Raw genomic sequence first — 18,886 nt, forward strand, 5'->3', positions numbered from 1 at the left:
AATTGGCGCTAAGGTCACGTTAAAGATGGAGTCTGACATCGGTGTTACGGATCTAGTGAAAAAAGAAGCCCCGTCGAATTCTGTTGACCCTGAACTCGAAGAAACGGATGTGAACCCCTGGCCGTATTTAAGGGACCATTTCGGCTTCAAGTGCAAGAAAGGCAACAGCTTTATTATGCAGTGTAAGCTGTGTTTGCCCAGAGAGACCGAGTTAGCAGCTTTTAAAAATTACACATCAAACCTGCGCAAGCATGTAGAGGTAAGTTAAATACAACTCGTACCGTTATGGTAGCAAAAAGGCTGTGTTCAAATTAATCACATTAAGTTAAGACATCTGTGAAGAACACAGATAACGTTGGTTGGTACTAGCAACTTGCTGCAATCGGGCACGTTGTTGTCCACACAACTTACATTTTTTTTATTGGGTTGGTAAATTGCCAAAAGAAAATGTGTTTACCTACGTTTTTCCTGTTTGTTAATAATAATAATTTATTTTAAAAAATAGTTAAATTAAAGACAGAAGCGGCTACTTTCTTACTTAACCCACATATGTTCACACTGCAGGCAAAAGAATAACAGAGCGCTCACTTACCTTAGATTAGTCAAAGACAGCTGACTTCTGTTACTTGTTAATTAGCACTTGCAACCTCCCGTTAACTAGCCTGTTACTGTCCAATAAAACAAAACACGAGGTATATTGGTATAATTTACCAGCGGTAGCTATGTAATGCATTGATGTCTTATTAGGGACGTCAAAAAACTTTCTCTCAAACTTAACACTGGCCTGCCTGCCTCAGCTGCCTTCGAGCGTCTCTTTAGCTGTGCTGGACTACTGTTCACTGCAAAGTGAGCAAGGATGAACTCTACTAACTTTGAAAATCAACTGCTCCTCAAAATTAACAGGAGGTTCAGAGAGTAACACTCTAGGATGGATACAAAGGAACTTTATTCTAGAGGTACAGTAGGGCAGGGCCAAGTTTAAAAAATTAAAAAACATTTTTAAAGCAGCTGCTGTTCAGTTCAGTACTTGTTCTCTTATTTGACAGTTTAGAACACATTCTCATGTGAAAGAATGATATGGTTTTGTATTGAAAACACTGTGATACCTGACAGTTTGGTTGATTGGTTTGGTGACCATTATCCATTTTCATGTATAGACTTGCAGTTTAACTGCCACTGCACTTTAATTTGTAAAGTTTTTCTTTTCACTAAAAAAGAACTACTTTGAGATTTATATCCCACTGTCTTTTTTTGCACTACTCAGAAGCGGCTGTCCTCCTGCTGACAGAAAAGTAACTATGTAACTTTTACTCTGAGTACATTTTAAATGAGCTACTTTTTACTTTTACTTGAGTACATTTTTAGACAGGTAATTTTACTTGTACTTGAGTAAAATTTCAGCAAAGTAATAGTACTTTTACTTGAGTAAAATATTTTAGTACTCTTTCCACCTCTGGAGATTGGATGCCTATTATGTGTCATGTTTTATGTACAATCTTAGTCATGGTGCCATATATGAGCTAAAATGAAACCCAGTAATGGGGATATCTCTCCGTATTCACGGACAGACAGGCATCTGGTACAGCATATGAAACTGAAGCTTCGAACAAGCTGAACAACAATTTCCTCTGCATAAACCTTGCCAGCACATTTTTATTCGTTTATTTATTTAACTTTCCAGCTGTACTTTCAAAACTTCAGTAGCTTCTACCTTGTCCGTTTTTCTCTGTAACGTCATCATTACATACATCTCTGTACTAACTGTGACATTTGAAATCCTTTAATTACCAAATAATAATTCAAATGTGGCTTAGTACTTTGTGCCATGCATAAAATGGCAGATTACTTACGTTATAACCTGACAGTCCCAACACAGGCACCCTTCTTTCCTCACATGTCTGCACTCCTGCGGTTATGCATTGCAATGCATGCAATTCAGCTTAAGTTAAAGTAATGTAAAACATTTTAGCCTGTGCGACAAAGGCTAAAATGTCATAATGAAAGTGCCAGCTGTGTCAAAAATGCCTTTCTTATTATGGAGTCGGTCCATGTGTAGGTTTTCCCGTGCTTTTAGGTGTCCTCCTCCTTCTTTAGCATTTTAGGATAGGTAACACTTGTAGGTGTATGCTGCCTCCAGAGGAATTTTTACCTTAGTTCCTACAGTCTGTACAGTACGAAATAAAATCACGTTTTCATCAAATCTTGATTTCAAAAGTATCATTAGCTCTGTTTTATGTCCTGATTTCAGTAAAGCTGCACAAAAGTTGCAATGGAATAGTTTATTTAATCTGTTAGCACTTTGGCCATGGGAAATGACAGAATACAATCAAAAACAGATAACAAGAGTGACTCATAACTGTTGAGTTGGGACAGACCTGCTTCCTCAAAGGCACATGGAAGTGGAACCTGCAAGCACCGCTTGTTAAATGTTTTTTTTTTGACTATGTGTGAATAACCATTGCATGTGTGTTTTGAATGTTAATTATGTGTGTCATTTTCTTTTAGTTTCTTGTACATATACAAATATTTGATGGGATATTCTGCATTACAGTAAGTGTGTGTGACCAATCCGATGCATGCATCATGCAACAAAAAGCCCAACACTGTAGCACATGCCATATGGAGGTTGTTATGATGAATGACGTTTGTGTTGTTTTGTTTATCTAATAATACGGCGGAGCCATCTTAATTATTAATTATATGTTATTCATGCTGTTTAAAGTTCAATTTTGTTGCTTGTTCATTTAGTTTTTATTTATTCCCCCTTTTCTGCCAGAGGATCAAATAAAGTCTTAGTGTAAAAGCCACATTTCTGGTACTCCTGCCACTTTGAATAGTTGCAGAAACAAAATGAACAAATCTCCTGGTTCACTTGAGCAGGTTTTCCTTTCCAGTAAAGTTTCCAACCTTACTGAGACTTTCTGGTTAAATGTAGTTAAAATTACCAACAACAACTACAACAAAAAAACCTAAATAAAGATTCTGCAATAATGCATAACAATGAGTTTTAAGTATGTTCACGTTTTTGTTGTGGTTTTTTTTTAAGAGATAAATTGTTTTTCTATGACATACCAGCTGTGACGTTTAAAAATCTTCTGTTTATCTCAGTTTACTGTAGAGCCTTGCAGATGAAAGTCATTTCATTATAAACAGTTAGGGTGGCTGGATTAGCAGGGATACATCTGACGTCTTGAAGACAAATGGAAGTGGAACCTGAAAGCGCTGCTTGTTAAATGTCTCTGTGACTGTGCGCGAATGTCCGTTGTGTGTGTTTTTGTGTTTTGATTGTTAATTATGTGTGTCGGTATCTCCTTGTAGTTTCTCGTACATTTTCCAGCGTTTGAGGGGATATAACTGTTTGTGATATAACAACTGTGTGTGATGTAAGGTCAGGACGTCATCATCATCAGCGGCTCTCTGATGCGTTTCATGCTAGAAAAGAGCCCAACACTGTAGCGCCTGCCATATGGAGGTTGTTATAATCGAAAGCAAAAGAGTCTGCTTGTGAATGCAGGTTGCGCAGACCGGACTCTGCAGAAGGAGAAGAAGCACACACACACACAGACACACACACACTGAGATACTAAGGATATTGGACAGTTACCAGAGAGAATCAGAGATAAGGAAATTGAAGAGTCTCTTTCCTCTGTCCCATTCGGGTTGTTTTCTCTCTAAGCAAACAGCCGGCAGCACCGCAGTATTTAGGAGCCCTTTATGAAATAGTCCTACATCCTTTACGGGACACACAGACAAACACGCACAGGTTTCTGATAAAATCGACTCTGACACATGTGCAACAGAGGTTAACTAATTCCAGCAAAATGACACTTCCCGCCAAATTCAGCAGCTGCATACTCAAAACACTTTAAGCTGCTGGCGGTCCCCAGCGGACACCACCAGAGTCACAAGCTATCTAGCATCTGGATCTGAAAGTGACCAGAGGGGATAGGCAAGAATGCCAGTCTAAATCACCACTGTTACTGCACCGTGAAGTGGCAACAAAAGGTGGGTGGTTAGTCGTCCCATTGCAACTTGAGGTGATAGATTAGAGAAAAATGCACATATGCTGTAAATGCCTACATGCAGGACACAATTTTACAACACATGGGAATGTCTTTTTTGCATGCGTTCCCTCTTGTACCCACACGGAGTCTGGGCACAGTGCTGTGAGTGACATTGTGGTTGCCCCTCCTAGTCTTGTTCTGTCATAACCACCGTTTTGGCCTCAGGAAAAAAGTCCGTGAGCCCGACTGCACCAGACTCAGGCTGCAAAAGCCTGCGGTTCCTATTAGCTGGTCATCATTTTTGACAGACTAATAAAGCCAAGCCTTTCCGGAAGGGTTTTTCTTTTTGTTTTAGGCTTTAGTTTTGAAGTTCCTATTGTCCACAGTTCCTAGACAAATATGGGCAAGAATGTAGCGTGGAAGGGTTTTATTTGTTAAAGCTGTGGGAATAATGATTTGTGAATGAGGGTGCGAGATGAACGGGGACACCCAGAGGGCATTAGCCAGCCTAGAACACAATATAGCTGTCAGTGAACATACCAGCTATGGTGAAGTCACCCGAATTGCCAGCCTTTAAAAAGGTTAAGGTCCGACTGCAGTTAATATAAGAAAAGTGTTGTGACGAGGCAAGAATGTTTAAAAAATGGTATAAAAACTTCACAATAGTCATATCAAAACCAAAAAAACAAAACACTGAACTCATTACTGATATTACACTAAACTGTTACATATGACTTTGGTTAGGATTTCAAAATGTGTGATTAGCAGTGAATGATTGTGTCTCGTATAACCTCAAGGGCTGGAAAGCACCATACTAAATAATTAAATATTATAAATGTTTGTTGGACACTCATCGTTGCACGCCCTGTATGATGGCTGGGATTGGGGACATGGGGCCAGAAGCTGTTTATTGCTTTCATATGGAGCCAACATGTGTTTCACATTTGCCACAGGATTTTTTTTTTTTTACTGTGTACACTCACGGTACCATTGAGACATCATCGCAGTACCTCTACTGCACTGCTATCATTTGTCAGGAAAACTAATCATCAGCTGCACTATATTGTTTTCTCCATGTGTTTCTCCAGTGTAAATGGATTACAGAGTTTTGTAACAAATGGGTGCAAATCAGCTTTTGATGCGTACAAAGGAAAAGCTGCAGCGAAGCCAAAGTGTAGAGTTCCAATACGATGTGTGTATCACCTACTCAGAGATGGCTGTGGTTCCTCCATGATTCATCAGGCTTCTTTTGATTATCCTTTGCAATTTATAATGCGGACAGTCGGTGGGATCTCTGCAATGCTAGTGATACACTGGCACGGAGCATGTGCAAACTCTGACATCAATGAGACATCTTCTACAGTGTTGAAAGGCTAAGCGCATCGCTGAAAACCTCATCAAGGTTCCTGTGTGCTCTGCACTGGCAAGGCCACATCATTCATATGCGCACATGTGTGCACTCAAACACACCACAATCAAACCATCACAGGGCTCATCTTCTCCATGATGAGCCTTCTGTGAGGCCCAGCAGGAATATTTTTGGTTGGCATTGTTTTATTCTCAAGCTGGAGGGAGATAAATGGATGAAATTATTTTCTCAGGGCCATGTTCCACTTACCCATGTGAGATTAGTGGGTTTACAAGTTAACTCAAGGCTTAACCCTGGCCATTTGGTCTCTTGGTGGTGGTTTGTGCTGTTACAGATCATATAATTATGGTCACTGCATAACTAATCTGATTCCAAGGAAGTCGTGTCAAGACTCTGTTCCTAAGCCTAACTTTGAAGAATTTTTAAAAAGTTCAGCGTCAGATTGGGGCCGTGTCTGCAGTGATGCCGATTCTGTTCTGGTCTGTTGTGATGACGAGCTGAGCTAGCTCGATCTACGTCCCTACATGAGGCTCAGAAATAGGGTGAGGAGTCCAGTTTGGGATGGACTCTGAGCCTTTACTCCTCCACAATGAAGGTGGCTGGGGAGAGGGAGGTCTCGACTTCTCTGCTTAGGCCTCTGTCGACCCAGCCTGAATAAGCAGAAGAGGATGGCTACACAGAGAGAAAACATAATAATAATTTTAATATTAATTAAGATCTGAGTCTAATAAATTATAATTTGTCACAAAATCAAAATAAATGTTGGGTAAAGTTGTTCTTCAGTCTAGTTCAAAATGACGACAAACTGCCCTCACAAGTAATTTAACTGTATACACAGTTCATATAGTTCTGTTGATTATTCATGTTTTTATATTACTGTGAAGCACTTTGTGGTTTTTATCCTGTGAAGAGTGCTATATAAATAAATTGAATTGAATTGAATTGAATAGTTTGCATGGAAGACAGCCACTTGTCTGCAAACACTCACTAACCGATTACATAAAGTAAATTTTGTGTCTTAGAGCTGCAACCAGTATGTTTAAAAAGGTGCAATCTGGCCTGAGTGACCAGGGCTTTAAATTTGGGGGGTCAGTTGGCAACTATCTTTAATTTGACATGAATTAACAACTGTTGGGGACATGTCTGTAAGTAAAGTCTTTGCTTCTGCCTTTCTCTAATATACTTATGCAATCCTTGCTCTACTCTGCCTCTTCTCACTAAAGACAGCAACACTGTGCTGACATGAGATGAGGACACTTAGATTAGAGAACCCCAAAAGGTTGATTCTCTTCATCTGAACGCAGCGTTTTTCAGTGGGAGAAATTTTTTGTCACTCATCCAAGTAACTTCTTCAGTCTCAGCTGACTGCAGGTTTCCCCAAACTTATAAATGGTGCATTTGCACAATGACAGAAACTAGCACCACTGAGTGAACAATGGGCTGTAAGGTCAGTTCCTTGATCATTAATATGTTGTCATGACCACTGATCAACAACCACTGATCAAAGTCCAGCAAAATCAACGAAAACCCTTAGTGATCCCAATGTATCAGCAGCATCGGAACAGTTGAGACACATTTTTTCTAAACACTGTGACTCTGTGGTTTTTAAACTCCAAAACACGCTGTGCCAAAAAATGGTCTACCCCAGGATCGGGTTCCCTGACACAAACAGAGTAATATAGTGTACGCAGGCAGATTGCCTCGATTTATACATCATGATTTATACTCTGACGAAGCAGATGGCACAATACAGAAGAGCTACCTCGTCAGGCCAGGACTCTGCAGTCTACTCACACCTACAGGCCAGTGGACACTCTTTCAGTGATGAGGATGTACACATCCTGGACAGAGAGCAACACTGGTTTGAGCGGGAAGTCAAGGAGGCCATTTACGTCAAAAGGGAAAAATCATCTCTGAATCGAGGAGGGGGCCTAAGGGTACATCTTTTGCCATCTTACAATGCTGTGATTGCAGCCGTTCCCCAACTCTCTGTGAATGGTACTCATGGCCATTGATCAGTGGTCTTTGATCAGTGGTTGTTGATCAATGGTCATGACAATTTGGATATTAATCATCAAGGAACTGACCTCACAGCCCATTGTTCCTTCAGCGGGCTGGTTTCAGTCATTATGCAAATGTGCTGTTTATGAGTTTGGGGAAACCTGCAGTCAGCTGAGACTGAAGAAGCCACTTGGATGAATGACGAAACGTTTCTCCCACTGAAAACGCTACGTCCAGATGAACAGAATCAACCTTTTGGGGATTTACTTACCTGGATGACTGAGCGTGCATCAAGACTTAGATTAGAGAACTTTTTTATCTGTTTATTTTTCTGTAGGCTCAACAATCTGGCTTCATTATGCCATCCAAACACCTGAAACGGGGCATCCAAACATTCATATTAACAGTTCTTACTAATAAAGCATCCAACACTGTCACATCAAACTACTTTTATTCTCACTCTAAATCCAACTGAGGCAAACTATCAAACTTCATCCTTGTTCAAGGGGACACTTGGACCTAACAATATGTATAAATTATCACGCATGACAAGTTTCAAGACTGTACCGGACTATCTCGTTTTTTTTTCCCCAAATGTGTTGATTTTCTTGGCTTGTGTTCCGTGAAATAGTTCAAAAGCCTCCAAGAATGAGCTCAATTGTAGCAACAGCCAAAGTGAGCTTAGCTAAAGGGGGAGTAATTGAGAACAAACTAAAAAAAGAAAGCACTTAACTCCCACTTTCACAGTCACAGAGATTTTCAAGTACATGATGTCATTTTAGCACAGTTTGTGAGGAATAATATATATTGTGGGATTATATTACACAGGTGCCATTAGGTGACAGTATATTCACAATTCAAGCTTCCTGACTAGTTATGTTTGTGGCCAATGGAGGAAAACCAATAACATTAAGACAGAAGCATTTGTTCAGGATGCTGAGTAAAGGGTAGATATTGAACAGAGAAATCTTAAACTCACATGGGAAAAGAAAAAAAATGCCCCAGGTATATTTATAGTCCATCAAAGTACAAAATACAATACAGTTTTCGATAAAATGTTGGAAATATTGGAGTATTGTACAAGTTCAAATTATTCAGATTAAAAGAAATAGATTTATGGAAACTAACTGATGCCTTTTTGCATTTTACAGTAGGTCTTTGCTCATTTCACCATTAACTGTCCTGTGCCAGCTTTCTGTTTTTGCTACATGCATGTCTGCCCTCTCTTCTGTTCTGCAAGTGAAAGCGTGCTCTAAGAGTGGTGCATGTTGTGGTGGGTAGACGTAAGAGACATGCTGTCGCTTCTGGCTATTTCTGAGTGATCATTTTACATATGGTGATTTTTTTCAACAAGGTTGTGGTTAAATACCTGTAATACCTGGAAATGCCAGACCTCAGAAATGGGATAGCCTTAATTTCTCTTTCTCTTTTGATTAGTCTGATTAGTGTATTTGTTTTCTACAGTCATTGTTTACAACTGCAGGCTTTATGTTATATTAAAACATATAATGGCAAAATGGAAGAGGTTAGGGTTAGGGTTATGGTGGACTTAGTGTAAAATTATTTGTTCACTTAAATGACAATCAGTTTCATTACCAAGTGAGATCTGTTTAGTTGTTATTTAATGACAAATGTAGTAAACAAAATATCAGAATTTGATTCACAGTGCCTTTCAATGTGATTTTAAGTATAAGGCCCAATGAGACATCAAGTGAGGGAGGCCGTGTTTGGGTGAAAACTTTATTGTAATCTGCTACATTCTTCAAAAGACTCACTGCTCTGGCGAACTCAGCAGCACTATATCATCTATCAACCATGGTGACAGGTGATGCTACAGCATTACCTGTCAGTAGAATCAGGTCCCTAGTGTCTATTGATGATGTCACAGCTGATAGAAGTAGCAGGATGAACTGTGAAGTGTTCAGGGCCATACTCTCTGCTCAGATTCAATCAAATGCTGCGAAACTGATCAGATAGTGCTTCATTGTGAAAATGGATAAAGCACACTGCAAGAGCATCGCAAGACTTTCTCAAGGCAAAGAAATGTCTTCAATGATCAAGTCAGTCACCTGTCTCAACTAAATAGAGCATATGTTCTTTTAAAAAAATACAAAAATGAAGACAAGTAGGCTCAGCAAAGGCCTGGTACAGCATCTGAAATAAGGAAACATCTGGTGATGTCCATGTTTACTAGAGTTCAGGCATATCAGTCACTCAGGGCTCTAGAGTGCGACCAATTTGGTCGCAAATGCGACCAAATTTTTCAGTGGTGCGACTAAAAAAAAATATTTGGTTGCACCTGTACGACCAACTGTTCGGGTAGCAAAAAAAAAAAAAAAAATCTGCAACCTTCCCTGTGGTCAACAACAGACACAGACACACAGACACACATTATGCCCCTATCGTGGACTAAACCAATCAGAGATAGTCAGGGGCGGGACCTCTCTGATTGGCCGTGGTCCAGTTGAAAGTGCAAGTGGAAGAGAGAGGTGAGTAGCTTGAATAAAGCGATATCAATTCATTAAATCCTGAATCGACTTTTAAATATAACTGCGTTTTGCCAGAAACGCCAGATTCTCAGATTAAAGCTCACAAAACCATTTCAACAACAACCAAACAGCAAATGAGAGCAGGTACACGGATTCCACACAAAGACGTAAACACGGAGCGGAACCGACGCATCAGAATCAACTTTGAACGGGACTTTGAAAACCGGAATTGAATGGATTATAGAAATCAGTGATGATACCCAGCCCTAGTGAGCAGCCTAGGCACGACAGAAGTGGATGTAGCTGTAATAGGAAAAGAACTATTGCTAACTTTTCTGTTAAGTTAAGGTCTGATCCTTCTGAAATTCATAGCCAGTGCTCTGACACGGTGTCATCAATCTTTGAATGCTGAAAAAGCACAGTGTATCCAGAAAAACACATTATATTATATAAATTATTATAAAATTTGTGTGCGCCTAACTTTTGTGCCGGTACGCCTAACTTTTTAAAGTTAGGCGTACCTGTACGCCCATGGCAAAAAGTTAGTCTAGAGCCCTGTCACTGCAAAGGATTTTCATCCAAGTATAAAAAAACAATTATGTTTACTTACTTTTGAACATTTGAAAATGGGGGATAGTCATTTCATGCACATCTTGATTGTCTGATTTTAAAATCCATTGTAGTGGTGCACAGAGGCAAAACTACAAAAATGTTGTCTTTGTCCAACGAATTACTGGCCTAATTGTATGTTTAATATTGTGGTCCTTGATTCATGTAGTACATGATGAGGAACAGAGACAGCGTTACAAATACAGTGACCTTGTATATGTTTGCCATTATCTCTTTGTGAGTGTCTGGTATTGTGGTGTCAGAATGGATTAAATACATCAGCCAAATACAAACGTCTCCGTTCGAACTCTACTTTGGAGATCTGTGTGGTTAAAAAACAAAGTGAGAGTGATATTGTGATTTTAATCCTTTTGATGACACTTTTCTACATGTGAGTCCACTTGAATCGATAGCAGATGTTAAAAGCATTCTCTATCATAACAGCTTCAGCTTCTATGTACCGCAATCTTTTCCCTGCAATCTAAACATGACATTCAACTAAATCCTTTTTAAATTAGCAAATGCTTTGGAGTAGGAAAAAAAAGTTTGGCAGTATTGTGCCACAATACAGCTTTTAAATGAAACCAATATGATATTCACATAAAACACTTATGTTTCAGGTGTCGTGTAAGAGTTCCCTAATAGGTCGATGAGTTCTTTCACTGCTTTCTCTGAAGAACAGTAATAAAAAGGCACAAAACTAAAATCTATATTTGTAATTTCACCTCTTGTTCATTTAATCGTGTCACTTAATAATTTCAACATATTAAAATATCAAAAATCAAAGCCGGCAATGGTTAATGTGGTTTTACCATATACAACCAACCAATAAATTAGTCTTTATTTGATCCCATGTCGGGGCCTAATGCCCTGCATGTTGACTCGGCTGTCAGGCAGCCAGTGATCAAGGACTAATAGAGCCTTTCTGCTGCCATAGCCGCTTCCAGCGACCCTGGGTCTCAGGCTGAATCGCGCCAGTGGAGTTTGAGGAGACAAGGCCAACAAAAACAACAAATATATTTTCATTTGGCTGCAGGCATATTCCTCTGGAGAGAAGGGGATGGGGGAGGGAAGGTGAGGAAAAGGGAGGAGAGGTAAAGCAGAGCAGAGAAAGTAGAAATAAAATGGATTAAGTGAGACTGATCTAGAGGATGAAAGAAGAGGACAGGAGAATAATTAGGGGCCTGTTCTGGCTCCAGCTCTGGAAAATGTTTCATTGGTTTATCAAAGACTTGACTATTAATACAAAATACATGTTTACATTCTTGATTTTATCTTTGTGTAGCAAATGCATTAAGATGAAACGCACTCTGCTTCGCGTGACTCACATATTAGGACTCTTGTGTTAAGATGATTTTTCCTAAATGTTTCTTGCTTCTGCTGACAGGCTTTAGGTTTATTTTTTAATTTTGTTTTTTAAATGTCTGTCTTTCCCTTCGTCTGCCTCTCCTCACGCTTTCCGATTTGATATACAGAGGCCTCACCTCAGTGCAGGCCAAGGCAAATGTTTGAGCCACCTGTTGCAGGAAACTTGAAGCCCTCTGGAGATGTTAAGACGCTGGAGCAGAGGCTGCGATCCAGGTACAGGTCACCTCTGAACCTGTGAGCTTGTGTGAAGAAGCAAGACAGGGGTAAATGAATGATGTGATGATGCAGATGAATCAGATTTACAAATAAGATGAAATTACACTAGTTTGTTTCTTCTATAATTTGTTGTTCATGCAGTTAGCTTAAAATTTTGACATAATTGTCAACACAATCAAGTATCAATCAACACAATCTTCATCAAAAGACTAAGAAAAGTCTACAAATGTAGGCAAGGTGGAGTGTGGTGAAGGGTGACAGAAAGAGCAGTTGCTGCTGAGAGTATCCATAGCAGTGCCTTTTTTTTAAGTTTGTCTCTTGGTGCTTCTTTTTACTGTTGCCGTCTCCTGTAGGCAACACCCTAAGTGTGGATAAAAACCATACAGATCCCAGTTTCATAGAAAATCAGGAGTTTAAGGAAAACAGTTTTATTTTAAACATCAAAAAGAAATTTGTAAAATGGTTTTAGAAATTTTTTTTTGATGCTTTAGTTTTCCTGTGACTGCCAAACTTTGATAAATATTGTGTTTCTCTAGACTAAAAACATCAATGTGACCAAGATATGTAGTCACTGCCCAGCCGTACTAGACTAGGCAAAACCAAGCTATCCAATGATCGTGATTATAATGAACTTTGATCAACTGGTGTCTACTATGGACACATACTATAAGAGACCCTTATCCTTCAATCAGAGTCCTGTGTCTGGCAACTAATGAATTCTGCTTCTTTCTTTTCTACTTTGTTTTGGTCCCTATCAAATACTTAGACATGGAAAAAAATAAGAAGAAAGAAGGATGTAATGACTCAGTCACACTACAGTAAAAATGGGACAGCAACCTCTTTGTGACTAGAAAGACCAGTGGTTGCCAGGTGATTGCATTAAATCTTATTCAGGAATTGACTGTAGGTAGTAACTGGTCACCCGAAAGTTGAGCATGCAACCTCGACCTCTTGGCAACCACTTCAGTTTGCAAGATGACTGTACAGGTAGCCAGGTGGAAGGCAACCTGCCTCCAAATAGTCATGGTCTGACTTGAACTGACTGCACACATGAACCCAACCGTACTCATCTGAGATGCATCTCTTTCTGAATGGGGAGTTGATTCAACTGGTTGACAACTTGTTGGGGTTGCATGGTGCCTATGCTGTTTTGCAGTTAAATTGCTGTTCTGTGTCACTATTTGTGGAAGAATGTTAAATCTCTGACGATGGACTTTATATATATATAGACAACCGTCTCAGTGATTTATTTGTTGCTTAATTTATTGGCTATTTTTTGGATCTGGCTGATAGAATGACCACAGCAAACACAAGAGACCATAAACCGGTTGTTTGTGACGCTGCTGTCAAAGTCAAAGTCAAACAGTCATTTAAAACAACAACTAATGACCAAGGTGCTGTACAATTAAGATAATTAAAAGAAATAAAAACATAGGGAGACATGATAAGAGTTAAGAAAAAGAATCATAAAATTCAAAGATTTGAGTAAGAAATAAGATAAATAAAAGTAATACAAACTCATTCTGATTAAAAGCCAAGGAATAAAGGTGGGTTTTTCAGACGGGTTTTAAAAGTGTCCAATGTTGGGGAGGTCCTGATGTGAAGGGGCAGTTTGTTCCACAGTTTAGGAGCAGTAACAGCAAAGGCCCGATCTCCTCTGTGCTTTAATCTGGACCTCAGGACAGTCAGGAGCCACTAATCCGTAGACCTCAGTGATCTTGCAGGAGTGTACCAATTTAAAAGATCAGAAAGGTATGAGGGTGCTAACCCATGCAATGCCTTAAAAACAAATAATAAAATCTTAAAATTAATTCTAAAACTAACTGGCAGCCAGTGTAATGATGCCAGTAATGGGGATATGTGGTCTCGCTTGTGTGTGCCAATTAGTAACCGTGCTGCAGCATTTTGGACCAGCTGTAGACGGCTAACTGATGACAGAGTACTACCAGAGTAAAGACTATTACAGTAGTCGAGGCGAGATGAAATGAAGGCATGGAAAGCTCTCTCAAAGTCTCTAAAACAGAGAAATGGCTGCTGTGACAGTAAAAAGCTAAAGCATGTAGACCAAAGCCAAAGGATTATCGCAGAAGCAGGCTGGAGCTCTGACTCCCTCCTATTATCATCTTCATGCACCAAAGTTGTTTCGAAGACTGCAAGTGGTCGCAGACCTGGCCTCCATTTCAGAGTCAACCCAAGTTCACTGCACACAACTGTAATAATTTTGGTCATGTCATGGTCTCCAACTGCTGTTTTCCCAAGGGTGACTGTAGCACAAAACAGTGTCTGCTATTTGCTGCCAAGCAGCTGGTGCACCGTTTACACTACGTTTCTTTTCTCTTGAATAACTGTTTGTCTCAAACTGTATTGGTGCGAGTGAGACTTTAATGCTGGGTAAATTCTCAGTCGAATTAAAAAGAGGCTACACAGTCTGTAGTGTTTTGGTTTAGATTGTTTTTTGTAATTACACAGTAAGTCATCCATTTCACACATTTACGAGTAATTTAATTAATTAATTCGCAAAATATTGCTTTGAATCAGTCTGGATGCTAAGGACTGAGTAGCTGAGCTTCAGAAGACTCAAAGGTCGAAAGAAAGAAATAAAGTCAAACGAGCTGAACATAAGAGGTGGAGAATGACTGGTTTATCTTCTGGGTTCCAGGAACTCCCTTGGACTGCTTCCAATGATTGCCCCTTTGCCCCCCTCTTGGTCCTCTTCGTGCCTGCAAATACCCCTTCAAGTCACCCCCCACTACTGCCCTCCAGTTCCAAATTTTCTTGCAGCTCCTTCCTCTCACCCACTCACCCCCTCTCCTCTCACCCTTTGGCATCCCGTTCAAACTGCTGCCCTCTCAGCAAACATCTCCCCTCCTCCCCACAACTGGGCTGCTGTAAATGCCCCCAGGACTGAGGTTCTTTCAGTTATTCACCTCTGCTCCAAACCCACGTCTTTCTCCGATTCCGAGCTTGCAACCCCTCTCTTCCTCCCTCTCTCTCTCTCGGTCTCACCAGGATGTAAAATATTCACAGCTGCTGCTGCGGTCAGGTAGCACGGCCACAAGACTCTCTGAGCAAACAGAGGAGCTGTGAACGTGTGAAGCCGATGGTGTACGTTTCATTTGAGGTTCGACACAGGTCCGATAGATCCCGATGTAGTCAAAACAGAAACCGCATACTGAGCCTCGCCACATGCCTCAACAAACCAAGCTCTAACCAAACATACCCAAGTACAACACTGAAAAAATGACACTGCAAACAGCTTTTAGAAACATGTCAGGCGCACTGCAGAAATAGGAGAAACGATACGTGGCTTGGTGCCGCTGAACACAGTAACTGAGATATCACTGAGGTTTATAATCAGTGTGAAACATCTGTCTTGAATAAATGCCTCGCTTTTAAAGTCTAGCCTCGTTATACATTACGGGCAAAGGCAAGAGCGCATTAAGTCATGTTAGAGTTGCAATAAAAATACATCAAGCTCTCTTCCAAGAGGTCTACACATGTTATATATGCGGACTCGATTCCAGGTTCTCTGAATGAAGAAGTGTACAAATTTGTGTCAGATATCCAAGTTCCAGTCCAGGTTTCCTTGTTCAAATATGGACTTAAATGAGATGTTTTACATCTCTGAAGCTGTCCCACCAAATAATAAAGACATCTTGGCCTGGGAATGCCAGCCCTTGAACTTTATGAGGGAGGGCGAAAGGGGGAAAAGAGGAGGGGTATCGGTGTCTTGAACACATTTCAAAGTAATTGTACTTGATATGTCGTTTAGAGAACACCCAAGTAATCATATAAACAAAAGACTAGATGCCCTGGGAGGATGAAAGGAAATCTGAATCTCCCACTGATGTATCATACTTACTCATTTTTTGACATGAGTGTGAGACGGCGAGGGATTCCTGAGCACAATAAGAGGATCGGGGACCTTTTTAGTAATAAACACAGTGGGATGGACGGACTCCGGTGGATTCCTTCATACTCACAAATTAACTTACACACACACACAAAAACAGATGGCAGAGGGCTGAAAGTGATGGATGCAATGTACAAATTAGAACTGCTGCAGGCCCGGGGATAAGGAGACTGCATGTGTGCGTGTGTGTGTGTTTGTTCTGTGTTTGATCCTGCACCTCAGCCTTACCGAGGCATGACTTACGTTTAAAAAACTTTCCAAAAAATAAAAAGATGAATTTGAGGGAAAATCGCAGGACCCAGACAGCAACAACACGAGAGAACAAGTTAAAGAAAGAGTGAGGGAAAGCAAAAGAAGAATAAAGAAAACATGAGATCATAGTTAATTAGAATCAGGTGATAAACAATGGAGTGATATTTACGTTATACCATATGCCCTGCTACATGTGTCTTTCTGTCTCGAGGGATACAGTAACAGGTTTCAGACACGTAAGGTCAAGAGGAGGCTTTTCCCAGCTGCTAGACCACACTGATGCACACACACGCCCCTGCCCAGCCGCCCAAGTGTGTCGTCCATTTATAAAGCCTGTTTTGTCTTTGTTGTTATTACATAAAAGACAGTGTTTATCCTCCAGGAAGCCATGTTTGCCATATGTACTTGTAAGGCAGAAGATTTTGCAGCGAGAAACGAAAACCCCTGAGCCAATCAGGCAGGTTGTCTCTTGGGCTTCACTTCAAAATCCTAATCTCTTACAGATTCCTGATTCACACCTTGGATTTAAAAGCCCTCCAGTGGCTTACTCTTGTTTGTTACAAACCCTCATTATTTTGGCAGACTCCAGTCAAGTATTGTCTCACTTAGTCATGAAATGCTGCGCTTCTTGATCTCTGAAATATTGACTTCAAAAAGCATCTCATGATGGATTCGTCAGCTGTGAAGCTTTCGACATCAAACTGTTTAATCACTGAAAGCTCCAGCCATGTAAAGTCCACAGAGCACCATGTTTATCTTACTATGATACACCAAAACTGTCTGCCCAGAAACTCCTCCTTCACTCACAGAGGAAGCTCAGAAACCAACCCTGGCATAAACACTTTATTGCCAAAAGTACTCAATCACCCATCCAAATGATTGAATTCAGGTGTACCAATCACTTCCACAGAACAGGTGTATAAAATAAAGCACCTGGGCATACTGACTGCTTCTACAGACGTTTGTGAAAGACTGGGCCGCTCTAAGGAGCTCGGTGAATTCCAGTGTGACACCTGTGCAACAAGTCCTGTCATAAAGTTTCCTCACTACTAAATATTCCACAGTCAACTGTAAGTGGTGTTATAACAAAGAGTAAGCAGTTGGGAACAACAGCAACTCAGTCACAAAGCAGGGTCAGCACATAGCATGCAGAGGTCACACATTTCTGCAGAGTCAATCTCTAAAGACCTCCAAACTTCATGTGGCCTTCAGATTATCTTAAGAACAGTGCATAGAGAACTTCATGGAATGGGTTATCATGGCAGAGGTGCTGCATCCAAGCCTAACATCACTAATTGTAATGAAAAGCATTGGATGTAGTGGTGTAAAGCACACCTCCACTGGAGTCTAGCGTGGTGGAGATGTGTTCTCTGGTGTGACAAATCACTTTTCTCTGTCAGGCAATCTGATGGAGGAGTCTGCGTTTGGCCATTGCCAGCAAAACAGTACTTGTCTGACTGCATTGTGCCAAGTGTCAAGTTTGGTGGAGGGGGGATTATGGTGGGGGGTTGGTTTTCAGGAGTTGGACTCGCCCCCTTAGATCCAGTAAAATTAATTCTTAATGCTTTTACATATCAAGATATTTTGGACATAAAAACATGCATGGGCAAGTTTGGTGCGGAAGGAGTTGACTGGCCTGCACAGAGTCCTGAGCTCAACCTGATAGAACTACTTTGGGATGAATTAGAGCAGAGACTACGAGCCAGGCGTTCTCGTCCAAAATAGCTTCTGGAAGAATCAAAAGATCCCATAAATGCACTCCTGAACCTTTTGGAAAGAATAGTTGAAATGATGCAATGTTCACATGTGTGAATAAAGACTTTCGCAAAATAACGTAGGTACTGAACACCTGAATGCCATTATGTTGCCTGGCAATCACCTTGCAACAGCTGAAAATCCCAAGATTTTAGGATTTATGCACCTCAGAAAACATTATAGCATCTATTTAAATTACACAATAATATCTAATTTATATAAAAACTGTTGAATATTAAGATATCTGTGATATGACACCACCATGTGACTGACTGATTAAAATCCAATTATATAGTAGCTAGTATATGAGAAGCTTACTGTCTGATAAATAGCTGTGGAAATGAAAGTGGGATTTGTAGTTAATTAATTCAGCCTACAAAATCACCCTTTTTCCCTAGCATATCATTATATAAACATTTTTTTAGGTACATGTTTTTAAAATATGCAGGTAGCCCATAAGGCACGTATGGAAACATAATATAATTAAAAAGTTATTACATCTTCTTGTGTTATATAGGTATAAAATTAATAGAACAATATCAAGCATACCAATTATTTTTTATTAATGAGAGTGGACAGTGAATGGTTTAATAATCCCTTAATTATATATAGAAGTAATTTGATTTTGCTGCATAGAAATATGCAAACAACAGCTACCCAATCTAGTTTTTGGAATTTTCTCAGTGTTATGAAGTATATCAATTATCCAATAGCATGGGCAGGCCAAATAATACTCTAGCATGGGCATGCACTGGTTTATAAAATGCATAATTTATTTGAAATCACTGACTTTCATCTATAAAATTTGTTTTAGTCTTGCAAAAGTACATAAAAGTCTCTGTCTGCAAACACAATCATGGGTTCAGCAAACATATTAGGCCCCAGAAGTGTCTTAATTGTATCAGCCATT

This window comes from Perissodus microlepis, chromosome 7 (assembly GCF_051167445.1).
Source record: "Perissodus microlepis isolate ML-2025 ecotype Zambia chromosome 7, ASM5116744v1, whole genome shotgun sequence".
NCBI lineage: Eukaryota > Metazoa > Chordata > Actinopteri > Cichliformes > Cichlidae > Perissodus > Perissodus microlepis.